The sequence below is a fragment of the Fistularia commersonii genome, unplaced genomic scaffold, assembly GCF_037954325.1.
Source record: "Fistularia commersonii isolate RoL2024-O1a breed Wild unplaced genomic scaffold, RoL_Fcom_v1.0 HiC_scaffold_51, whole genome shotgun sequence".
NCBI classification, from domain to species: Eukaryota; Metazoa; Chordata; class Actinopteri; order Syngnathiformes; family Fistulariidae; genus Fistularia; species Fistularia commersonii.
In genome coordinates this window covers 107501-117500 of record NW_028234009.1, presented here as the reverse complement: position 1 = coordinate 117500, position 10000 = coordinate 107501, and positions in this window count along the sequence as shown.

The following is a 10000-nucleotide window of genomic DNA, read 5'->3' as shown; positions in this document are numbered from 1 at the left end:
GGTGAATTGCGTGACGTGCTTCTGCTCTCCTATAAGCCCCTACACACTTCGAACACGGCTGTTATCACCCTGTTACTGCATTTCAATGACACCCATTTGCTTTCGATCTCAGTGTCTGCCACCGTACGGAAAAGCGGGGGGGTGGGGGGTGGGGGGGCATAAGCGCATTCGTGCTGTAAGTAATCAGAAGTTAATAGTGTTAACGGTTTGCGAGAAATTTTTAATGCTAGACAAAAAAAGAAAATTAAAAGGATATAATTAAATAAATAGATAGAAAAATAAAATTAAAAACGAAAAAAAAAAAATTGTGAGGGGAATATAACATGTAATTAAGTTGGCGGTTCACAGGGAATCTCAGACATCAAACTGTTTTTAATTGAACATAAATAGTACACCCAAATATACAAATGTACAAATAAACATAGCAAGTTAGAACTGAATGTCAATGAAACAACCAGGCATGAGGAAGCAACGGACATGAGGACATTTGTTCTGTATGTAATGAGAAGTTAATAGTGTTACAGGTTTGTGAGAAATTTACAGTGCTAGACAAAAAACGAAATTAAAAGGAAATAATTAGATAAATAGATAGACAAATGAAATTAAAACCAAAAAAAAAAAATGCAAGGGGAATACGACATGTAATTAAGTTGGCGATTCACAAGGAATCTCAGACATCAAACTGTATATTTTTTGTTGTTTATATATAAACATATATAAACAAACATATATTGTTTGTTGTTTATTTTTGGGATATATTGAGGAATATTTAATGGAAAGGAGTCACAATCGCTTTTTGACAATGTCGAAGTGTATACGTGGCTATAGAATTTAAAGTTTTCATTAGAAATTATAGCCTCATCTGTAATTTCCTTGTTGTTAAGACGGGCTTCCGCTTTGCTCCGCTCCTCCTCTCCTCCGCTCCTCCGCTCTTCCGCTCCGGGCCCTGGAACTCCCGATCCGCGGGACTTCGGTGAATGCCGGGCCAGTTTTTTGCTCTTCTGCTCTCCTCCCCTCCTCCGCTTCTTCGCTCCCCCGCTTTGGACCCTGGAACTCTTGAACAGGGCCGGGCTTCTGCCCTCCGCCTCTCCTCTGCTCATCCGCTCCAGGCCCTGGCACTCCCTGTGATCCAGTCATTCGCATGTGCGTGCCCGGAGGTCCGGGAGCTCCACTCAAACGTCCGGGGGGGGTAAGGGTAAGGTGTCCTGTCCCCACCCCTCGCCGCCTCTGAGAAGAGAAACATCTCCTCCACTCCTCCGCTCCTCCGCTGCGGAACCAGGTATTACCGATCCGCCGGACTCAGGCGAATTGCAGAAAGGGGTTTTGCCGTCCTCCGCTCCTCCGCTCCTCCGTTTCGGGCCCTGGAACTCCCGAACCGCTGGACACAAGCGAATCACGGTCCGGGCTTCTGCTCTCCTCCGCTCCTCACCTCATCCGCTCCAGGCCCTGGTACTCCGTGTCCGCGGGAACCCCCCCCAACCCACAAAAACAAACTCTCACACACACACAAACACACGCACACACACACACACACACACACACACACACACATACACACGCATACACACACACAAACACACAAACACACAGAGACACACCTGAACTCATCATAGCTGTGCTAATAGCATTGGCCGAAACGTTTCCACAACCAAACCAACATTAGCTCATCCACTCATTCACATATGTGTGTGCCCAGAGGTCCGGGAGCTCCAGTCATAAGTCCGGGTGATCTATGTCCGGAGAAGGCTCACATTAGCCGCTCTAAGGGGTCCTGCTGCCCCCCAGCTTCCCGGCCTTTGAGAAGAGACACATAACTCCGCTCTTCCGCTTCTCCGCTATGGGCCCTGGTACTCCCGATCCTCCGAACTCAGGTGAATTGCGTGACGTGCTTCTGCTCTCCTATAAGCCCCTACACATTTCGAACACGGCTGTTATCACCCTGTTACTGCATTTCAATGACACCCATTTGCTTTCGATCTCAGTGTCTGCCACCGTACGGAAAAGCGGGGGGTGGGGGGTGGGGGGGCATAAGCGCATTCGTGCTGTAAGTAATCAGAAGTTAATAGTGTTAACGGTTTGCGAGAAATTTTTAATGCTAGACAAAAAAAGAAAATTAAAAGGATATAATTAAATAAATAGATAGAAAAATAAAATTAAAAACGAAAAAAAAAAAATTGTGAGGGGAATATAACATGTAATTAAGTTGGCGGTTCACAGGGAATCTCAGACATCAAACTGTTTTTAATTGAACATAAATAGTACACCCAAATATACAAATGTACAAATAAACATAGCAAGGTAGAACTGAATGTCAATGAAACAACCAGGCATGAGGAAGCAACGGACATGAGGACATTTGTTCTGTATGTAATGAGAAGTTAATAGTGTTACAGGTTTGTGAGAAATTTACAGTGCTAGACAAAAAACGAAATTAAAAGGAAATAATTAGATAAATAGATAGACAAATGAAATTAAAACCAAAAAAAAAAAATGCAAGGGGAATACGACATGTAATTAAGTTGGCGATTCACAAGGAATCTCAGACATCAAACTGTATATTTTTTGTTGTTTATATATAAACATATATAAACAATCATATATTGTTTGTTGTTTATTTTTGGGATATATTGAGGAATATTTAATGGAAAGGAGTCACAATCGCTTTTTGACAATGTCGAAGTGTATACGTGGCTATAGAATTTAAAGTTTTCATTAGAAATTATAGCCTCATCTGTAATTTCCTTGTTGTTAAGACGGGCTTAGCTTTGCTCCGCTCCTCCTCTCCTCCGCTCCTCCGCTCTTCCGCTCCGGGCCCTGGAACTCCCGATCCGCGGGACTTCGGTGAATTCCGGGCCAGTTTTTTGCTCTTCTGCTCTCCTCCCCTCCTCCGCTTCTTCGCTCCCCCGCTTTGGACCCTGGAACTCTTGAACAGGGCCGGGCTTCTGCCCTCCGCCTCTCCTCTGCTCATCCGCTCCAGGCCCTGGCACTCCCTGTGATCCAGTCATTCGCATGTGCGTGCCCGGAGGTCCGGGAGCTCCACTCAAACGTCCGGGGGGGATAAGGGTAAGGGGTCCTGCCCCCCCCCCCTCGCCGCCTCTGAGAAGAGAAACATCTCCTCCACTCCTCCGCTCATCCGCTGCGGAACCAGGTACTACCGATCCGCCGGACTCAGGCGAATTGCAGAAAGGGGTTTTGCTGTCCTCCGCTCCTCCGCTCCTCCGCTCCTCCGCTCCTCCGTTTCGGGCCCTGGAACTCCCGAGCCGCTGGACACAAGCGAATCACGGTCCGGGCTTCTGCTCTCCTCCGCTCCTCACCTCATCCGCTCCAGGCCCTGGTACTCCGTGTCCGCGGGAACCCCCCCCAACCCACAAAAACAAACTCTCACACACACACAAACACACGCACACACACACACACACACACACACACACACAAACACACAAACACACACAGACACACCTGAACTCATCATCGCTGTGCTGATAGCATTGGCCGAAACGTATCCACAACCAAACCAACATTAGCTCATCCAGTCATTCACATATGTGTGTGCCCAGAGGTCCGGGAGCTCCAGTCATAACTCCGGGTGATCTCTGTCCGGAGTAGGCTCACCTTAGCCGGTCTAAGGGGTCCTGCTGCCCCCCAGCTTCCCCGCCTTTGAGAAGAGACACATAACTCCGCTCTTCCGCTTCTCCGCTATGGGCCCTGGTACTCCCGATCCTCTGAACTCAGGTGAATTGCGTGACGTGCTTCTGCTCTCCTATAAGCCCCTACACACTTCGAACACGGCTGTTATCACCCTGTTACTGCATTTCAATGACACCCATTTGCTTTCGATCTCAGTGTCTGCCTCCGTACGGAAAAAGCGGGATGGGTGGGGGGGCATAAGCGCAATCGTGCTGTAAGTAATCAGAAGTTAATAGTGTTAACGGTTTGCGAGAAATTTTTAATGCTAGACAAAAAAAGAAAATTAGAAGGATATAATTAAATAAATAGATAGAAAAATAAAATTAAAAACGAAAAAAAAAAATTGTGAGGGGAATATAACATGTAATTAAGTTGGCGGTTCACAAGGAATCTCAGACATCAAACTGTTTTTAATTGAACATAAATAGTACACCCAAATATACAGATGTACAAATAAACATAGCAAGGTAGAACTGAATGTCAATGAAACAACCAGGGATGAGGAAGCAACGGACATCAGGACATTTGTTCTGTATGTAATGAGAAGTTAATAGTGTTACAGGTTTGTGAGAAATTTACAGTGCGAGACAAAAAAAGAAATTAAAAGGAAGTAATTAAATCAATAGATAGACAAATAAGAAATTAAAACGAAAAAAAAAAAAAAAAATTGCAAGGGGAATGTAACATGTAATCAAGTTGTTGTTTTTTTTTTGTTTTTTTTTTTTACCAAAAAAAAAAGGAACCTCGGACATGGGTAACTATATTTTTTAGTTTTTGGATTTTTCCATAAGTTTTAAGGATTTTTTTTTTTTTTTTTTTATATTTCAAAATCGTTTATGAAGACATTAAAATTTGGGGAGCATTTTTGCATTCTGTTCTTGTGAATGAAGAACTTGGCCAGGCCTAAAAGAACATTGACACAGAGTTCATCTGTTATGTTGCTTATAAGTAAACAGAATGTTATATCATCTTTTGAGAAGGAAACTGGTGACGATGGAATGAGAAGGAGAAAAAATATATGGTCAGTGGTTTCAATGTTGTCTTCACAAAATGTACAAATATTATCTTCAAAATTAAAGCGTACCCTCGATAATTCCTTAGATGGGTAGATGTCAGTCATAATTTTGAAGTGGGTCTCTTTTGCCTTGGGGGTATGGGTAGAGTCAGATACATGGTTCGCAGCGTGGCAATCGATTCCTCATCAAATTTATTTAAAATATCCTTTTTTTTTTTTTTGACGTCCAGGGAATAAGTTTCCTGTGAAACATTTCCTAATAAAGGAGTTGCCGCGCTTTCTGTCCACAATTGAGATTCCCTGGAGTGATAGTCGGGGTAACTGTGGTTGTACGGTTCGGTGCGTCATTATATTTTTGGTCAGGAATACAAATTGTCGAGGCAGTGCGTTTTGTAACTTTAGCAACTCTAATATGGGAGGCTTGAATCTGTGTGTAGTACAGAACTGCTCATTGTCCAGAGGACTGCCAGTGTCATCCATCAAGTCAATTATCGACCATATACCTTTCTCAAAGCATTCCTTGTAAAACAGAGGTTTGTTGCCATGCAGTACATATCGATTGTTCCAAACTATTATACTGTGTGGTGAGAAATTGTGTACGTATATCATTTTCCAGTATAATAATATTTGTTTATGGAACTCTGAACATTTGACAGGAATCTTGTTGATATCCAAGTCAGAGATAAGCAGAAGACTCAGGCCGCCGACTTTGTTGAATAAGTAGTTTGGAGTACAATACCAGAAAGAACGATGAGGTTTGATCCAGGATTTCAACCAGTTCACCTTCAATGTCCCATTCAAGCAGTCCGACTCTATCACTTTCAGCCCTCCTTCACTTGTTTCTTTCACCATATGTGATTTTTCTTAGATGGTGTGGTCTGTTCCTCCAGATAAAGTTGAAATTGATTTGGTTAACAGATTTTACGAGTTGATTTGGAGCAGCATTGGAATACGCTGGGTATATACATCTGGATAAACACATCCATTTTAGTCAAATATATCCGGCCTAATATTGATAAATCTCTCTGGAGCCATATATTAGAATTAAGCTTTACTTTGATTCAGTTTAGATTCAATGTTCCTGGATTGATTTAACGTTTGGTCCTTGGATAGGAAAATGCTCAAGTATTTTATTTCTGATTTCATGGAAACATCGCTGATTTCCTTTAGTGGCGAGTCATGCAGCGCAAGAAGTTTGCATTTCTTTAAGTTTAATGACAATCCTGAAGCCTTGGAGAATGTTTTGGTTGTTTTCAGCACTTATTGGGACTTGATGTTCATTTTTCAAAACTAAGGTTGTGTCATCTGCCAGCAGGCTAATAACAATTTCTGTCCCCAACATTACTTCTGTCCCACACGTATACACACACACACACACACACACACACACACACACACACACACACCTTAATTCCACTCTTTTATATACGCATGTCTGGAGTTCCGGGAGCTCGTTCTCAACGTTCTGGGGATAATCATAGCTGTGCTGATAGCATTGGCCGAAACGTATCCACAACCAAACCAACATTAGCTCATCCACTCATTCACATATGTGTGTGCCCAGAGGTCCGGGAGCTCCAGTCATAAGTCCGGGTGATCTATGTCCGGAGAAGACTCACATTAGCCGGTCTAAGGGGTCCTGCTGCCCCCCAGTTTCCCCGCCTTTGAGAAGAGACACATAACTCCGCTCTTCCGCTTCTCCGCTATGGGCCCTGGTACTCCCGATCCTCCGAACTCAGGTGAATTGCGTGACGTGCTTCTGCTCTCCTATAAGCCCCTACACACTTCGAACACGGCTGTTATCACCCTGTTACTGCATTTCAATGACACCCATTTGCTTTCGATCTCAGTGTCTGCCTCCGTACGGAAAAAGCGGGATGGGTGGGGGGGCATAAGCGCATTCGTGGTGTAAGTAATCAGAAGTTAATAGTGTTAACGGTTTGCGAGAAATTTTTAATTCTAGACAAAAAAAGAAAATTAGAAGGATATAATTAAATAAATAGATAGAAAAATAAAATTAAAAACGAAAAAAAAAAATTGTGAGGGGAATATAACATGTAATTAAGTTGGCGGTTCACAAGGAATCTCAGACATCAAACTGTTTTTAATTGAACATAAATAGTACACCCAAATATACAGATGTACAAATAAACATAGCAAGGTAGAACTGAATGTCAATGAAACAACCAGGGATGAGGAAGCAACGGACATCAGGACATTTGTTCTGTATGTAATGAGAAGTTAATAGTGTTACAGGTTTGTGAGAAATTTACAGTGCGAGACAAAAAAAGAAATTAAAAGGAAGTAATTAAATCAATAGATAGACAAATAAGAAATTAAAACGAAAAAAAAAAAAAAAAAATTGCAAGGGGAATGTAACATGTAATCAAGTTGTTTTTTTTTTTTTGTTTTTTTTTTTTTACCAAAAAAAAAAGGAACCTCGGACATGGGTAACTATATTTTTTAGTTTTTGGATTTTTCCATAAGTTTTAAGGATTTTTTTTTTTTTTTTTTTATATTTCAAAATCGTTTATGAAGACATTAAAATTTGGGGAGCATTTTTGCATTCTGTTCTTGTGAATGAAGAACTTGGCCAGGCCTAAAAGAACATTGACACAGAGTTCATCTGTTATGTTGCTTATAAGTAAACAGAATGTTATATCATCTTTTGAGAAGGAAACTGGTGACGATGGAATGAGAAGGAGAAAAAATATATGGTCAGTGGTTTCAATGTTGTCTTCACAAAATGTACAAATATTATCTTCAAAATTAAAGCGTACCCTCGATAATTCCTTAGATGGGTAGATGTCAGTCATAATTTTGAAGTGGGTCTCTTTTGCCTTGGGGGTATGGGTAGAGTCAGATACATGGTTCGCAGCGTGGCAATCGATTCCTCATCAAATTTATTTAAAATATCCTTTTTTTTTTTTTTGACGTCCAGGGAATAAGTTTCCTGTGAAACATTTCCTAATAAAGGAGTTGCCGCGCTTTCTGTCCACAATTGAGATTCCCTGGAGTGATAGTCGGGGTAACTGTGGTTGTACGGTTCGGTGCGTCATTATATTTTTGGTCAGGAATACAAATTGTCGAGGCAGTGCGTTTCGTAACTTTAGCAACTCTAATATGGGAGGCTTGAATCTGTGTGTAGTACAGAACTGCTCATTGTCCAGAGGACTGCCAGTGTCATCCATCAAGTCAATTATCGACCATATACCTTTCTCAAAGCATTCCTTGTAAAACAGAGGTTTGTTGCCATGCAGTACATATCGATTGTTCCAAACTATTATACTGTGTGGTGAGAAATTGTGTACGTATATCATTTTCCAGTATAATAATATTTGTTTATGGAACTCTGAACATTTGACAGGAATCTTGTTGATATCCAAGTCAGAGATAAGCAGAAGACTCAGGCCGCCGACTTTGTTGAATAAGTAGTTTGGAGTACAATACCAGAAAGAACGATGAGGTTTGATCCAGGATTTCAACCAGTTCACCTTCAATGTCCCATTCAAGCAGTCCGACTCTATCACTTTCAGCCCTCCTTCACTTGTTTCTTTCACCATATGTGATTTTTCTTAGATGGTGTGGTCTGTTCCTCCAGATAAAGTTGAAATTGATTTGGTTAACAGATTTTACGAGTTGATTTGGAGCAGCATTGGAATACGCTGGGTATATACATCTGGATAAACACATCCATTTTAGTCAAATATATCCGGCCTAATATTGATAAATCTCTCTGGAGCCATATATTAGAATTAAGCTTTACTTTGATTCAGTTTAGATTCAATGTTCCTGGATTGATTTAACGTTTGGTCCTTGGATAGGAAAATGCTCAAGTATTTTATTTCTGATTTCATGGAAACATCGCTGATTTCCTTTAGTGGCGAGTCATGCAGCGCAAGAAGTTTGCATTTCTTTAAGTTTAATGACAATCCTGAAGCCTTGGAGAATGTTTTGGTTGTTTTCGGCACTTATTGGGACTTGATGTTCATTTTTCAAAACTAAGGTTGTGTCATCTGCCAGCAGGCTAATAACAATTTCAGTCCCCAGCACGTCTAACTTTTGGATATCGTTGCTCTTTTCAACATAAACGGCTAGCATTTCGGTAGCAATTATAAATAAATAGGGTGAGATGGGGCAACCTTGGGGGATTCCCACATCAACATGGAAGCTCGGAGTGGTGCCGCTTGGCAGGGTGACACAGCTATGAATATTCTCATAGAGCCCACGGATCACATTCCTGAATATTTAACCAAATCCAAAATGTTCGAGCGTTGCTATGATAAATGGATGTTCGACCGAGTCAAAGGCTTTAGAAAAGTCCAAGAAGGATATGCGGCCATTATCTTCAATGCGATACGCCTCTAAACCCATCGCTCGCCCCGACTCGGGGAATCCTAGAGCCTACTTGCACCCCCGCCCTAACTTAACTCCCTCACTCGTGGAGCTCCCTGAGCTCCACACATCCCGGAGCATCACGCCGACTCATTCACATTTGAATGATTGTCTTTATTTTATGTCCGCTAGATAGAGGCATCCGCACATGCGCATCAGTGGAGCTTCAGGCCGGCTGAGGCATGGACTGAAAATCATAAAGACATGTGTGATGAGCTAAAAGGAAGATAAGCATATTTTTATAATAAATGTAAGAAAGAGAGGGTAATGCAGCCTCAGGGCGGCACTGGCCCGTGTCTCTCCAAGCCTGCCTTTGGGGGGGGGGGGGGCACGGAGCAGTGTCTCCCTGTGCCGGTCCCAAGCCCGGATAAATGCAGAGGGTTGCGTCAGGAGGGGCATCCGGCGTAAAACGTTTGCCAAAACCAAACATGCGAGTCAACCATAACTATACCATACCGGATGGGTCGCGGACCGGGTTAACAACGACCGCCATTGGTACTGATGACCTACAGGGTACTAATGGAAATCGGGCTACTGTGGGTCGAAGAACAAGAAGAAGAAGAAGAGGAGGAGTGCGTGTTCGGAAGCAGAGAGAGAGGAGGAAAGGAAAGAGCCTGGGACTGAGAGTAGGGACTTTGAATATTGGGACTATGACAGGAAAAGGTAGAGAGTTGATGGACACGATGCAGAGAAGGAAGCTGGATATACTGTGTGTCCAGGAGACCAGGTGGAAGGGTAGTAAGGCTAGAAGCTTAGGAGCAGGCTTTAAGTTATACTATTATGGTGCTGACAAGAAGAGAAATGGAGTAGGAGTCATCTTGAAGGAGGAGTTCGTAAGGAACGTCCTAGAGGTGAAAAGAATGTCAGATAGACTTATGAGTCTGAAATTGGAAATTGAAGGTG